Raw genomic sequence first — 14,797 nt, forward strand, 5'->3', positions numbered from 1 at the left:
GGCGGGCGGGCGGCCCTGCGGCGTGTCCGTGCCGCTGGGGCGGGCGCCGCGCCTTGCGGCGGGCCGTGGTGCCGGTGCGCGGTTCGCGGCGGCAGGTCACCTCCAGCCCCGCGTGTGGCTCCGGGATGCTGTGAAGTCGGCCGCGCTGCCTGAGGCCTGAGGCGGTTGCCCCCCGAGGAACTGGCTTTGAGCAGCTGGTCCCTGAGCGGTGGTGATGCCGGGACCAAGCTCCCGGCACCGGGGATGACGTGCTTGCTGTCAGACACCGGACCCGGTACCAGCACTGCGCGGGAGTTTCCCACCTAGTTAAATTTAATTTTGTATCTGTGTGGTTTGGGGAGTGGGGCCTTAGATCGTTTCCCAGGGAGCTTTTTGTGAATGGCAGCCAGGATGAAACCGTGTATGTGTATATGAAGTTAGCGATTAGGAAGCGGTATGGGAGAACGGAGGAAAACGAGATGTGGTTCGCTGGGCCTGGAGGGTGAAGAAATGAGATAACTAATTAGTCTTTTCTTAGAACGTATTTGTAGTGGTGCTCTTGTCTTGGAGGCTTGGATGATTTACAGGAGTCTGCAGTACGGGTGGTTATACTGATGGAAATCTTGCTCTGGAATGAAGTAGGTTTTATAAACAAGTTCCTCTTGAAATTTGTGGTTGACAGCGTATTAAAAGGATTGCCATGCAGAAAGTTGAGGAAGAACTCGAACTTTTACCTTTTGATTTGTACCATAGAGCTCAAAAATAGCTTTTCCTACATGCTGAGACCGCATGGCGCATGGGGAAGATCAGTCTATCCTGTCTAGCTATTTGAGCCTTCCAAATAATAGAGGAGAAAAATATTTTTCCAGTATAGGTGATCTAGAAATGGAAGTTTTACCTGATGAAACTGTATTTCAACTTTTTGCTTTTAAATTGCTTGGACGTTCTTGTAGATTATAACCTTATTTTAAAGCATGATAGCAAAACCTCTCCTAACCTTCCCGCACTCTTAATCCGAGACAAATTGACCTAGTATGCTACTGTTGGGAGATAAAAGCTTTTGTATTGCTCATGATTTGGAACGTCTTGGTGGAGAAAAGATTATATTATCATATAATGAATTCATCACAGGCCTAGTGTACAATGACCTTACTGTTGGGTTAGGGAATGCTGGGCTTTTTTTGGTTTTGCTTCCCCCCCCCCTCTAAAAAGGGAAGGGGCTTTTGGGGTTTGTCCTCAAATTCTGGTATTCACTAGCACAGATCCTGTGCTTAATGGTAAATAGAATAGTCAGAACCAGTTTTCTCAAAAGAGCTTTTGCAGACACCCAAGTTAAATGATTAAGTTTTACAGTATTCTTAAATCAGCATAGCAGGTGAATCCTTGTTTTAGTCGTGATCTGGAAAACTCAAATAATGTTTTCATGCAGTATGATCTCTGATTCATCTTCTCCTTTTGAAATAGCATCATAATTTACAGACAAATCCAGGAGACTTCTAGATTGGGGATGAGAAATGTTTTTTTCTTTTCTCCAAACAGGAAAACTGTTAATTTGACTTTGTGAAGGTCTGCCTGATTCATTCAAATACTTGCCACCAGTAGAAAAAAAGATGCACCAATCTCTGGCATCAGGGCTGAACTTGGATTGTTCTGCTGAGCATTCTCCTAGTTGTGTTCTTGAAAGCAGTAGTCCCCTATTAGTGGCCCTAGTATATTAACTTTTGATAAAAACCTGTATTGTGATTTGGTCTTCAGATATTAGGGGTTAGTAAAATTATGGTAGTTTACAAACAAGGTTGAGATAATGTTTACTATTTCTTTATCAACAGCAGAAGAACATCTAGTGATGGCTGGTTCTTTTTTGGTTTTTTTGTTTGTTTTGCTTTGTTTTGGGTTTTTTGTTTGGTTTTGTTCTTGTTTCTTTTGTATTTTTCTCCCCAACAGCATGTGTCAATAGAAGGGAAAGTATTTATGGCTGTCAAATTAGTGAAAGAATATTGGACTAGAAAATGTTGCACTGAAGAGCTGATTGTTTCGTTCAGGAAATTGATTCTGCTCCTAAGAGGCACTTCGCCTTCCATAAAATACTTTGCCTTTGCTGGGGTACATGCATCTCCTCAGTAAAAGAGAGAAACCCACCTAGAGGCAAGATCGTCAGCTGGGAAGAGAAGAGTGTGTCCGTAGTGGACGTTCTTAGACCTTTTCAGCATCACTTTTTTTTTTGTAAAGTCTGTGTTAACGTTCTCAGGTTTTGCAGCATTAGGAAAGGAAAGATGGCTTTTGAAAGTTGCCGTGTACTTAGGATACTGATGTGATGTCTGTAGCTGGTGAAAGTAGCTTTTCTGTTAAACACCTGTGTTACGCATGTCGGCTTTTTGCATGTCGTCAGGTAAACTTTTCTAAATTTAATTAATGTTGCTTGCCTGCCTGATGTTGCAAAGTCTTTCGTTAGAGTAACTTTAAAATTGTTGTTTAAGATCTGTGTGAGGCTAAGTCCTGTCAAAATATATTGTTAAGAGGAGTAATGGGATGTTCTTATTTTGGCAGATAACTGGGCATCTGCTAAGTCTTTCAGTCCGGAGAAACTGAAACTGCTGATGAAGGGATCAGAGTTTTCAAATGTGCGTAACGGCAGAATGTGAGGGGATGGAACTGCTTGTAAATATTGTATTAATGGGTTGATTAAGTGCAGTAGAAAGGTGTTTGAATTCACAATGGTTCTGCCTAATGCTTGTATACGTTAAGCAGTTGTAATACAAGTACTAAAACTCCCAGTATGTTCATATCCGCACATGTAAACTTTTGTGCCTTTAGCAATTGTGCATAGTTAAACCCTCTATGCATGGTATGTGTGGTTTTGCTCTCAAACTGGAAATCAGTTACTGTGGCTTTATGGTGAGTGTCTTACTTGATTCTGGCATGCTTGGAGATAGATGCGAGTTATGTCACATAGATGCTTTCACAGCTTTATAACTGTGTAAAATAAAGCAAGATGGAGAGATAGCTTTTTAGTAAGAACAAGTGAAACACATTCAGTATGTGGATGATTTTCAAGAGTTGCGATTGATTTTGATAGCTTAAAACTAACCAACAAAAAAAAAAACCCAAACAAAAAACCCCAAGTGGAAACTAGTATTGCTGCACCTTTGTATGAACTTAGTTAAACTGTGATACTCATAAGTAAAGAAGTGCCTTGGTGGTACTTTTTGGTTAAATTACCACAGTATTGTAAGTCTGTTGCTGTGCATGTTGGTTGGGTAGATGTTATGGTTTAACCCCAGCCAGCAACTAAGTACCACACAGCTGCTTGCTCACTCCCCACCGTGCAGTGGGATGGGAGAGAGAACTGGAGAAGTAAAAGTGAGAAAACTCATGGGCTGAGATAAAGACAGTTTAATAGGTAAAGCAAAATCCACACATGCAAGCAAAGCAAAACAAGGAATTCACTCACCACTCCCCATGGGCAGGCAGGTATTCAGCCATCCCCAGCAAAGCAGGGCTCCACAATGCGTAATGGTTACTTGGGAAGACAAACACCGTAACTCCAAACATCCCCCCCTCCTTCTTCTTCCCCCAGATTTTTACTGTTGAGCGATATGTCATATGGTGTAGAATATCCCTTTGGTCAGGTGGGGTCAGCTGTCCTGGCTGTGTCCCCTCCCAGCTTCTTGTGCACCCCCAGGCTGCTCGCTGGTGGGGAAGTGTGAGAAGCAGAAAAGGCTTTGACACTGTGTAAATGCTGCTCAGCAGTAACCGAAAAATCCCTCCCTGTGTTATCAACAGTGTTTTCAGCACAAATCCAAAACATAGCCCCATACAAGATACTATGAAAAAATTTAACTCTGTCCCAGCCAAAACCATCAGGGTAGAACAAATCTGTCTTGGACACTAGATTGCAATTATCTTCAGTATCTCAGAATTATTATTAAAATGTTGGTGTGCTGTTTGCTAGTTTTTAATTATAAAGGAAGATAGAAGCTTTGTGTTTTTTAGAGAAAGTAGTTGTACTCTGAACAGATTCTAGTAATCATGGAATTAATGTTAGCAGACATACATAGAATATTTCACAAAGCTAGTTGTAATAAACATGAGTTGCATATTTATGGGATTAATTTGGGAAATAAATGCAATTATTTTCAGATAATGTGCGTTTGTTTTAAGGCATTCTCTGCGACTACCACTTTATTTTTTATTTCACTTTGACTTTCTTTGGTAAATTTATATGTAGTGCTTGTGTAAACTGGAAATGATAATTTTATAGCCTGAAATTGTTCTATGCCGTAAATGTACTGTATGAAGTTGTTTTGGAAGTGTGCTGTTCAGGTGCCAGCATCAACCAGCTCAAGTGAATGCTAGCAAATGTTGATTTCCACCCCCCCCACCCCCACCCCCCGATACAAGTATTTAGTGTGAGGCTGAGATAAATGTATTTTAAGGAAAATTAACAAAATTAAATCAATATGCAGATCTTTTAATTATAGTTCTTGCAGTATGAACCATTTTATCTTTGCCTATACTGGCATATTTCAGATGTAAAATATGCAGGAACACAGGAATTAAAAGTTCCAAGTTGTCTCTACAGTACAAATTCCAGCAAAAAGACCAGAGATAAGCATTTAATTTTGAAATGCATGCTTTTCTTTGCAACATCTGCTTATGAAATAACCTAAATTATGCTTTTGGTCTAATCCATCAAGATATTGATTATTTTCAGTATCTGTTGATTTGAACTGGATGACTTGCTGGAACTGATACTTCAGCTGTCAGAAGGACTGTGAATTTGGGAGGTTACACAGAAGAACATAATATAGAGCTGCAATGTAGCAGGCAATGGATTTGGTTTGTAAACTTAATTGTCTTTTGTTAGCTATAGAAGTTGTTAATTGCCTGTAAAATGGAGAGATTAATTTTCATTTCAGAGGAAGTGTTAGACGTAAACCTGTGTTGATTTTTCTGCTGGTGTCACTCCACAGGCATTAGTGAAGATGGCATGAATTTGCAGCTGAGAAGCAATTTAGGTCTGATGTCTTGTACAGTTTTTGGTTAGAGTTTGCCTGGTTTTGAAACTGATGGTCTCCTCTCAGTTAAAGTAACTGAAAGATAATTGATGATTCAATGTGCAGTACAGTCTCAGTTCAAAGAAAAAGAATGTCACAAAAAAGTACAGGTATACAGCTGTCAAACATTCCTGATCCCTTGCCTTTGCGTTTTGGGTTTCAGTCTTTCAAGTATTAACACTTCTTTATCACCAGCAGTGTAGGTGAACACTGGAACTATGTGACATTCACTGAAGCAAGCTGCTGATGCCTTTTCAGAGTAGGCTGAAATACTAACTGAATTTTGTGTCTATATATCAGACTACTGCAGATCAGATCTTCCAGTGAAGGATAATGATAACTACCTGGAAAGGACTGTGTAGCAAGGTGTGTGTCTCTTTTCCCATGTAACAAATGACAGGACAAGAGGAAACGGCCTCAGGTTGCGCCAGGGGAGGTTTGGATTGAATATTAGAAAAAAATTATTCACTGAAAGGGTTGTCAGGCATTGGAACAGGCTGCCTAAAGAAGTGGTTAGGTCACCATCCCTGGAGATGTTTAAAGGACACGTAGATGTGGCACTTAGGGACACAGTTTAATGGTGAACTTGGCAGTGTGTATTTTAACAGTTTGACTCAATGTTTAACAGTTGGACTCAATGACCTTAAAGGTGTTTTCCAACCAAAATGATTCTGTGAATATATATATATATTTTTATGTGTGTGTACTAGCTTTGTTCATGTTCTCACAGTTCGCTCTTACGTCTGCATGATTTGTCTGTGTTTAATGGTAATGCTACAACATTTGCATTTTTGTATCTATCTGAAGTTGGCATCCCAGGCACATTACATGTGCTATTTGAACCTTGAGCTAATTCTTTACAATATGAAATTACTATAGAAGAATAGGCAGCAGAGCAGATTTTGTACTCCTACTGCTTCATACCCTCACTACTTCATCCATGCTTTTCATCCATTTGTAGAGACTGAACAGTCAACACTCTTCACAACGTAGTCTGAGAAGTATGTTTGACTTGTCACAAAAAGGTTAAAATGAGAAATTTTGAAAAAAGATATTAAAAAACATGATTGTGAACACTGTAAAATATTGGAAAAGCTGTGCTCAATAAAAATGTTGGGTTTTTTCTTGACTCTTTATATTTAGTTTTGCTGCTTATACAGCCCTTTTTTCACCCACAGATTATATTGGCAAAGTGAAATCCACGTGTGCACAGAATCTTTTTGACCCCTGTTGTTTTCCTGAGAAAAATAGGCTTTAAATCTTTTTCAACCAATAGCATTGCAGCCTTTTTTATTAGTTCTTGCATCTCAGGTATTTTAAGTGCTCTGTTGTATGGCATCTGCTTCATATCAGAAGTCCAGATGGACATGTGTCATCTAAACATACGAGTTGTCTGTGTTAATGTGATGCAGGATGTGGGTGGGATGTATAACAAGAAGGTAGAGTACCAAAATATCAGAGAGCATCTTACTAAGTTTGCAGTGGGAGCTCCCTTTGCAAGAATATTCTAATATGATGGTGCTGCTTTCTCCCACCTTTGTTTTTCTGGGTCTTGTTTGCTTTGTTGTGTGTTTCTTTTTTGGTGCTGGCTTTTTTTTTTTTTTTTGGCTTTTTTTTTTAACGTGTTCTGGTTGCATTCTTCTATGCTTGTTCTAAACATTTTTTTTTTATTCTTCGTATATGTGAAATACAGTAAGTGCTTGGTTGTTAGCATTCCCTGAATAAGGAAAAGATTCTCCATTCTTGAGGGGAAATATATTATTATTATTGTGCTCTGACTTAAAATAAAGCTTTCTTCTGGAAGTTACTTGATGTGTAATGTCACATTACACATACACAACAAAGAATGTACACTTCGCTTTATTTAGTGAAAAATGCAGGAGGGTTTTTTGATTAGTAAGTCATAGATATTTTCAGAAGTATTTTAAGCAAGCACAATGGTTTTGTTTTCTGAGCTTCTCAAATACACACATAGGCTCCAAATGTTCATTCTTAAGACACTCCTATGCAGGTCTTTCTCAGTGAGAGCCAGGCACCCCAGCTCTAAACTCCTGGGGTTTCTGTTCCCATTATCCCTGGCATTGTGCCTAGGTTGAGCCTCTGCATCCTCCCTCTCATGCAAGTCCTTTGCAACCATGATGAATGAAAAAGTAACATCTGTGATCAGTCTGGAGGTAAAGTGTGTCAAGCCATTTCTCTTGTAATGACTGGGATTCTGCATCCACACAGATAATCTGTGTTGCTTGTTGCATTGTCTAGCAGCTAATGTAGTTTTCTTCGACATGGGCTGTCATAGTATCCAGCCTTCAATGAAACTTTTAAGTATTTCAGAGCTCACAACTCTAAGCATTTGGTTCTGGTCACCAGCTTCTGTGATGATCCCAGATGGGAAACGTAATCTTAAAAGAGGTCAGACGCCGTCACTGTAATTGGGGGAAAAAAAATAATCAGAAAAGCTTACTTAACTCTTTCATTGATTTTTTTTTTGTTCTTTTGTATAATGTACACAACTGTAGCACAAGGGTATGCAGCCAGTATGGAAAAGAACATTACTTACACAGTTAAAGGCTGTTTATGAGTGGTTTTGATATCCCTTATGAATAAGAGAATTGCACTTTTTCCTGTAATGCTACTGATTTATGCTCCAGGGCACGCTGTTTTAGAAGGAGGGCAGGAGGAAGGTTGTTAGTTATGTTACATATTTTCTGCTGTTGAGGAGTAAGGTATGAATTCTGTGAATTTTACTAAAATACATCATAAACTGTGTACCTGGAAAATTGTCTTGTTAGGAAAACTACCCTTAAATAGTTTAAAAATTGCTAAAAGCTATACACAGTATTTGTTCACATGACTTCTGTTTGTACGAGAGTCTGGGGGGTGGCTATTAACATTAGTGTGGCTAGTAACATTAACTGTATATGTAGAACAAATGGGTCTGTTTGAGAATACTTGGAACAGCATGAGTGCCGTGTGATTGAAACTGCACCAAGGAACTGCGACATACACTTTGAAAACATTTGCTATGTGTTTTTTCAGCACAGCTGGAAGTTATACCCTCTTTACCTTTTCCTGCTTTGCACCTGGTGTATGTTCATGTTCTGAAGTGAAAACTTGAGGTATTTACTATCTGCTTGGGTTCTTGCTCTGTGAAGATTTGATTTCGTTTTTAGGCACATGGATACTTCTGCTTTCATTAAGAGCATGTGCAAATGTTCGCAGGACCTAAACTGTAGTGTCCGTTCCTGCCGTGTGCCCCCCAGTCAACATTTTAAAGTGATTTACTTTTTTTCTTAATTCCCCTTACAAATGTGTTTATTTGCCTATTTTTAGTGTGTGCAGGCTTTCTGTATAGATCTTCTGCATGGCATTGCTTTCTTTCCTGTTTGTAGGCTGGTGTGGCACCAAGTCAAACAGGAGTGAACAGTAGCTTTTGGAAAGAATTTTTGTGCAGATTTGGTAGTAGGTTATTGAGCCTTTTTGCTCAGAAACTCCAGGAATCTGTGGTTTGTATGTGTTTTTGAGCAAGATTACATAAAGTGTTTATGATATGATCTGAAAATTGCTCTTGCAGATGGCTCTGGAGATTGGATACAGGTGAGGTTTCTGAGCAAGTTCAGAAATTCCTTACTATTTTTGGAGGCTTGGGAGTGAAAGCCACTGGTGTGAGAAGTGCATTCAAACTTCAGAAATCTGTGACCGAGCTTGTAAGGAAGTAAAGCAGCAAACCATTGTACATGCTGCAGTGGCATTATTTCAAGAAAGTGGGAGTCCAGGTATATTTGATATTGTTCTTCATAGGTGTCTGTTGAGTTGGACTGAAAAAGTGAGTGAGACACACCCAGAAAAACAATTCTTTTCTTTGTTAAAACTTAATTTCATTTTTAAAACATTGGCAGCCTCTTGTGCCCATAGGGTCTCTTGCTTGCTGACTATGTAATATTTTGTTTGGTCGTCTGTGATGCTAAGCTATAGAAATGTGTATATGAATCTTCGTTTAAACCACTAATCTGCAGTATTTTTGGATTAATAAAATTTAAAAGGATTTATATTTTTCTTCCTAATTTTAAAGTAGTCTAAGGGTGGGAAAATGTAGTCGTACTGAGCACTTAGGAAAAATAAAGGACTTGTTGCATTTTGGCTGCTTTTTTTTGAAAAGGTCATAGTGAACTTGGGGGATTAGGGAAGAGCTATGAAGTGGTAAATATGGTAAAAATTGTAAGACAACAGTGACAGGGATGGTGTCATCTTACAAACTTGAAAAAAATACTGGTCCCCACAGTACAGCGTAATCTGTGAACTAGCTGGGGGACTGCTATTACTGAGCAACATATCTCTCTGATGGAGTAGTGGTCTTCCAGCTAGTTTGGAGATCACACTGTACTGTGGGGACCAGTCAGTATGCTGGCAGGGAGACATGCTGTTCAGAGGGATCTTGACAAGCTGGAGAATTGAGGATCTCATGGTATTCAACAAAGGCAAATGCGAAGTCTTGCACTGAGGCAGAATAACTGTGCAAAAGGTCAGGCTGGGGGCTGAATGGGTGGGTAGCAGCTCTGCTGAGGAGGCAGGTACTGACTTGGAGTGAGCTTGCTCGAGGACACCAGAGTGATGTGGAGGCTGGAGCATATGACCTGTGAGAAGAGCTGGATGAAATTACCATTGCACAGCCTAGTGAAAAGGTGGCTCACAGGAGATCTCAATGCTCTTTACCCCTTCTCTCATGGGAGGATGGAGAAAAGAGATACAGACTTTTGTGTGCTGGTAGGGCAAGAGGCAGGGAACAGGACTCAGGCTGGAACGCATGAATTTCTGGTCAGATATTAGGAAGATTATTTTTTTTTTCACCCTGAGGTGGTCAAGCACTGGAGCAGAGGACTGGGGACGCTGTGAGATTTACAAATTTGTAATTTTTGTACAGACACAGCAGTACACCAGCTACTGAGAAGAAAATAAACTCTACCCTAGCTGAAACCAGGACATTACCTAACCAGTATTTATGATGTGATGAATCTACTAAAGCATAAATCTTTTAAGAAAAAATGATACGAACAAGAATTCAGTCAGCAACATAAAATATGAGCACAACAGAAAGTAGGCAGAGTGAAAAACTGTGGTATATGACCTCCTCAGGTTGCCTTGCCATGTAAATATGGAGGTGGCATTCTATGTAAAGCTGTCATGCTTGTTATTTTAGTCCTGTTTCTGTGTAAATAGCTTCTGACCTGAGGGAGGCTTTTGCCTTTCTTAAAAAGAATTGTAAGAAATCAGTGATTAAGTAGCAGATAAATTAGTCTGCATCCTAAAGGAAACACAGAGAGCTGATGCTGTTCTCTTTGGCTTACTGACCCATGGATATAGGTAGCTGCTGGGCTTTGAGGCAGCTGCAGTGTATGGTGTCTGTTACAGAGACACAGGAAAGAATGTAGGATATCAAGGACCAGGGAAATCAAAGGAATTGCAGGGAGCGTGAACTGTGAGGATCTGAAGGGGAACGGAGTTATTGCAGGGAGGGGAAAACAAAAATACAGAACAAAAATCCATGAAAACCAGTTTTCATTAATTCTGCTGCTCGTATAACTACTAATTTTTCTTTTGAGGATCACTCTTAAAACATCTGTGTCATAAAAGAGAATTTTAAAATTAATGAGTTGCACATAATTGTTATGGACTTGTTTAATGTGCATTAACTGAAGTGTCATCTGTATCTCTTGTTAACTGGCTGCATGGAGGCTGTGTGGCAAGTTGGGTAGTGAGGCCAAAAGAGGATACCAGAATTTTCTGGATTTCCTGAGTCTCCAGTCAGGTTGGGGCAAAAGTGGCTTTAAAGAATTTTAAAGAAAAGACTTGTGACTTTTATTTAATTTATTATTCTTCAACATTATGTTTCTGTGTCAAGTCAGTTGTTTGGGGTTGGTTTTTTTTCCTCCTATCATTTGTTTTTTAGGTGATGCATCTTCTGGTTAGGACTGATGTCCCAAAAAGACAAACATTTCTAGTAGCTTAGGTCTTCCTTACCTTTGTGTTTCTCCCTATTGTGCTGTTTTACTCTTTTGGGTTTTTTTTTCTTCAAGTTTAATAGTGACAAAAAGAGGAGTATCAAAGAAGTCCGCATAAGAAGCCAAGATGTAGGAAATCATTCTGTCATTGTAGAAGCCCATAGGAGCACTTTGTTTTCAAAGTACCAAGTTTAGTTTTGGAGGCCTTTTATGTCTCTAGAGATTTTCAATTTAAGGCAGATTGTCTAGTCAAGAGATACCAAAATGATTGCATACTGAACTATTCTTAATGTTGATCTTCTAAAGATCTTGAATTTACAAAGTTTGGAGAAGAAATGCTAGCTAAGATTTATTACATCTCTGTAGAGGGAGGGCCTAGAATAATCAGATTTTATGATCTATGACAGCAATAGGTGAAAATACTTAAAATACTGTCTAGTACAGTTGGGATGACTGTTATTGAAGTCTGTGTGCTGACATGCTTTGATATTTACTATCCAGCATCTTTGCAGGTATTGCTTAGGGTTTGTCTGTGCTAGAAAGTTGTGCTGTGCTGTATTGATCAGTATAGCTAAAGTGGTAAAGAAGGGCTTCTCAGGCATGAAAGTGACTTTGAATTGCTTATTTCTGGAGAGTTTATCCTGTTCTGAGAAACAGGGTAGGTCATCAAAAAGAACATTTTGGCCTCATAACTCCCATTGTTCTTGGGTTATAGACCTAGTGTACCTGGAAGATTGCTGCTTACCAATACACTTGCCTGTTCTGTTATGTAGACCACCAGGTCACAGATGCTTGAAAGTCAAAGTTCCTAACAGTTATGTCTAGTATTGAAAAGAAATTTCCAGCCATATTGGGAGCCTATGTGGTGCCTTTTTGAAGTGCTTCAGCCTCCTTATCCCAGCAGCCCATGTGATGAAATTAAGAGGTGATTTCTGACAAAACACTTGTGGTTTGTGTCTTTATCTTGCTTTGCCTAACTTTTGCTGTGTTGGTTTTGTTGCTCCTTGTGTTCAAAAATTTTGTGTGTTCCTCAGTTCATTTGACAAGTCATGCTGGAGTTTCCTGGATTGATCTCATGGCTTTCCAGGCTTTTTCCTTGCTTTTGCTACCTCCCAACCCAATCAAGCTTGTCCTTTCAAAGCTGTCGCTGAAGGAACAGAGTGTAATAAAAATACTTCAGTGGGCTGAATTGCACCTCTTGCACATTACTGTGTTCAGCATTCTTGTGGCCACTGGAGCTGTTGATGTTATCATCGAGGCAGTGGCATTAAGATGGGAGAGCTATCACGTTACCTTAGGAGAGGGGTAACTGGGACATGTGGATATTTGTTGCCAGGGGCTGTCCAGAGGTCTCAATGAAAAATACAGTTAGCAGGTTGAGGGTGACATGCTTGTGGGATGCGAAAGTGATTCTGAGCTTTGGTAAACAAAGTGCCATCCTGCTGCAGCTGCTTGGATTCCCTGTACGGATTTTGTATGAATGCTGGCAAAACTTTGTGTTTATGGTGTTAGCAAGGAAGGCTTTTGCATGTGAAGCAAACTGCTATTGTTATGAATTTATGACTCACAAAAAGAAGGGGAAGTGGATCTTGGTTGGTGTATAGCTAAAAAAGAAATGTGGCATCCTAGTGTTTTGCTCTGGATATGGCATATTTGTGTTGCAAAAACTTGGGTAGTGAGAACTTGAATTCTAAGTTTACTTACCCAGGCAACACAGATGTTACTTTCCAGAAAACACTGTGAAACAGAGCAGATGCAGTCAGGTTTTCAAGGGAGATTTGCTCTGCTGTATGCAGAAATTAAGGCATAATTCTCATCTTCAGCCATGAACACTCATGCTTCAGCTTTGCAAATCAAGTATTACGAGAACAGAGTTAATCTGTGATCTGTTGGTCTATGTTTGTTGATTTAACTGTTTCTGCTTATGTTCAGGGAGGCATATGTGCTCTTATACTGTGAGGTCTGTATTTGGAAAGGAGAAGGCAAGAGACATTATTCCTATAGATTTTCAGAAGTTCTGTGGCTGATCATCATTACTATAGAGAGGTTACTAGAAGGCTTTCTTTCACTTTCGGAGATGAGCCAGAGCCTGTTGGAGTTGGGGCAGCCTTAATTAAGAAAAGGGTAGTGTGCTGAAACAAAGATGGATATCTAACAATTCATGAGGTCATTGTTCATTCAGAGTCTCCCTTAAGTATATATTTACATTTCTGTTTAATATTCTCTGTTTTCCCACTTGTTATTATTACTGTTACTAGCATACTGATGGTCTCAAAAATTGCTGAGAGTTTAAAACATGCAAAACTGGAGATAAACCTAGTGTCTTGGGTTCTGACTCTCTTTTGCCTTGCGTATTTTGAGTTGTTTGTTTGCTGTTGGAATGCTCACAGGCAGGCACACAAAACTTACATGCCTCAATATCTAGAACAGTCACCTCTGTATCTCTTAAAATATACAGTTGGTCACATTCCTTGGCTTCTAATTGCCTCAGAGCATTATGTAAGGTATAAAAATAAGTACTGCTGAGGAGGAAACTGGCAGTACAGCATCCTAGATTTATGTGTGTTGAATGCATTGTAAACTTCATGGAGTTCTTTTGTGAAACTTGTCTGCAACATATAACTCTGCTAACTAATGACGTGCTATTGGGGCTGGCTGACCTGGCTACTTTGGTATTTCTCTTCCAGTTCTGCACACAGTACTTCATGAGTATTGTGTATTTTTTGTATATCATTTGTATATCCAATTGAAGTACATCTTGACTTTTAGGCTTATTTCAGTTGAAGTCAACTAGACTATATGTATGCTTTTAAATCTGTGTATACGTTGTGCATAAATCTGAGAACCCTTTATTCTGGATTGTGTAGGTGTTTGCCTTAATTAAAAGCAAAAGTAGAAATGTGTTCAACTGTATAAAGAAACTGGTAATAGCAGCCCCATCAAAAGGAGTTATGACCATCTAGACTGGGCATAATTGAAGTAGCTTGCCCTCTTGCTCAAAGTTTTCATGTATCTAATAGAGTTTGAACTCAAATGGGTATTTTTGGTGTTAAGCTGCTAGATGAACAACTGAAGACTGCTGAGCTATATGGGTATGTCACAGGTACTGGCTGCCATGCATCTGTGTTACTGCTTTTGCTTTCAGTTGTTCCCATGAGTGCCAGTTGGAGCACAAGGAGCCATGGTAATAGGAGTGTTTGGGAGAGCTGGGTCTTGCTTACTTGAGAAAGGTGAGAGTGTGATGGTATTGTGGAAAGTGCTGACGGAACAGAGTGACAGTGGGTGATAACTAGGCAGGCAAGACACCAAGAAATGAGATACCTTACTAAGTTCAAAGGAAAAAAAATACCAGGAGCTGAGAACTGGCTACAGGGAAGGGAATACAAGGAAACCATGAGAAAGAGAGGAGAGTTGATTACTTCTGTAGCCTGTTAGTGAATTAGGAGACATGAAGAAAATTCCAGAGAGCAGTTTGTTTTTGCAGAACATAAAAAATTAGAAACTGCTGAAAATGAAACAAAATCCTGTGGAGAAAGAAGGTTATGTTGTGGTGAGTTAACTTGGGTTGGATGCCAGGTGCCCACCAAGCCACTCTATCACTCACCCTCCTCAACTGGACAGGGGAGAGAAAAGGCTCATGGGTTGAGATAAGTACAGGGATCACTCCGTCGGTATGGCCACAGGCAAAGCAGGCTTGGCTTGTGGAAATTAATTCATTGCCAGTCAGAAGTCAGAGTACGATAATGAAAAGTAAAACCAGATGTT

The 14,797-nt window shown here is 39.7% G+C and overlaps 1 protein-coding gene across 1 annotated transcript in view; it reads left to right on the top strand.

Annotated features, from left to right (window-relative positions):
• Positions 1-14,797, top strand: part of RNF38 (ring finger protein 38) — a 112,064-nt gene that overhangs the window by 1,093 nt on the left and 96,174 nt on the right. The window lies entirely within an intron of this gene.

This window comes from Falco peregrinus, chromosome Z, assembly GCF_023634155.1.
Source record: "Falco peregrinus isolate bFalPer1 chromosome Z, bFalPer1.pri, whole genome shotgun sequence".
In the NCBI taxonomy this organism is placed as follows: domain Eukaryota; kingdom Metazoa; phylum Chordata; class Aves; order Falconiformes; family Falconidae; genus Falco; species Falco peregrinus.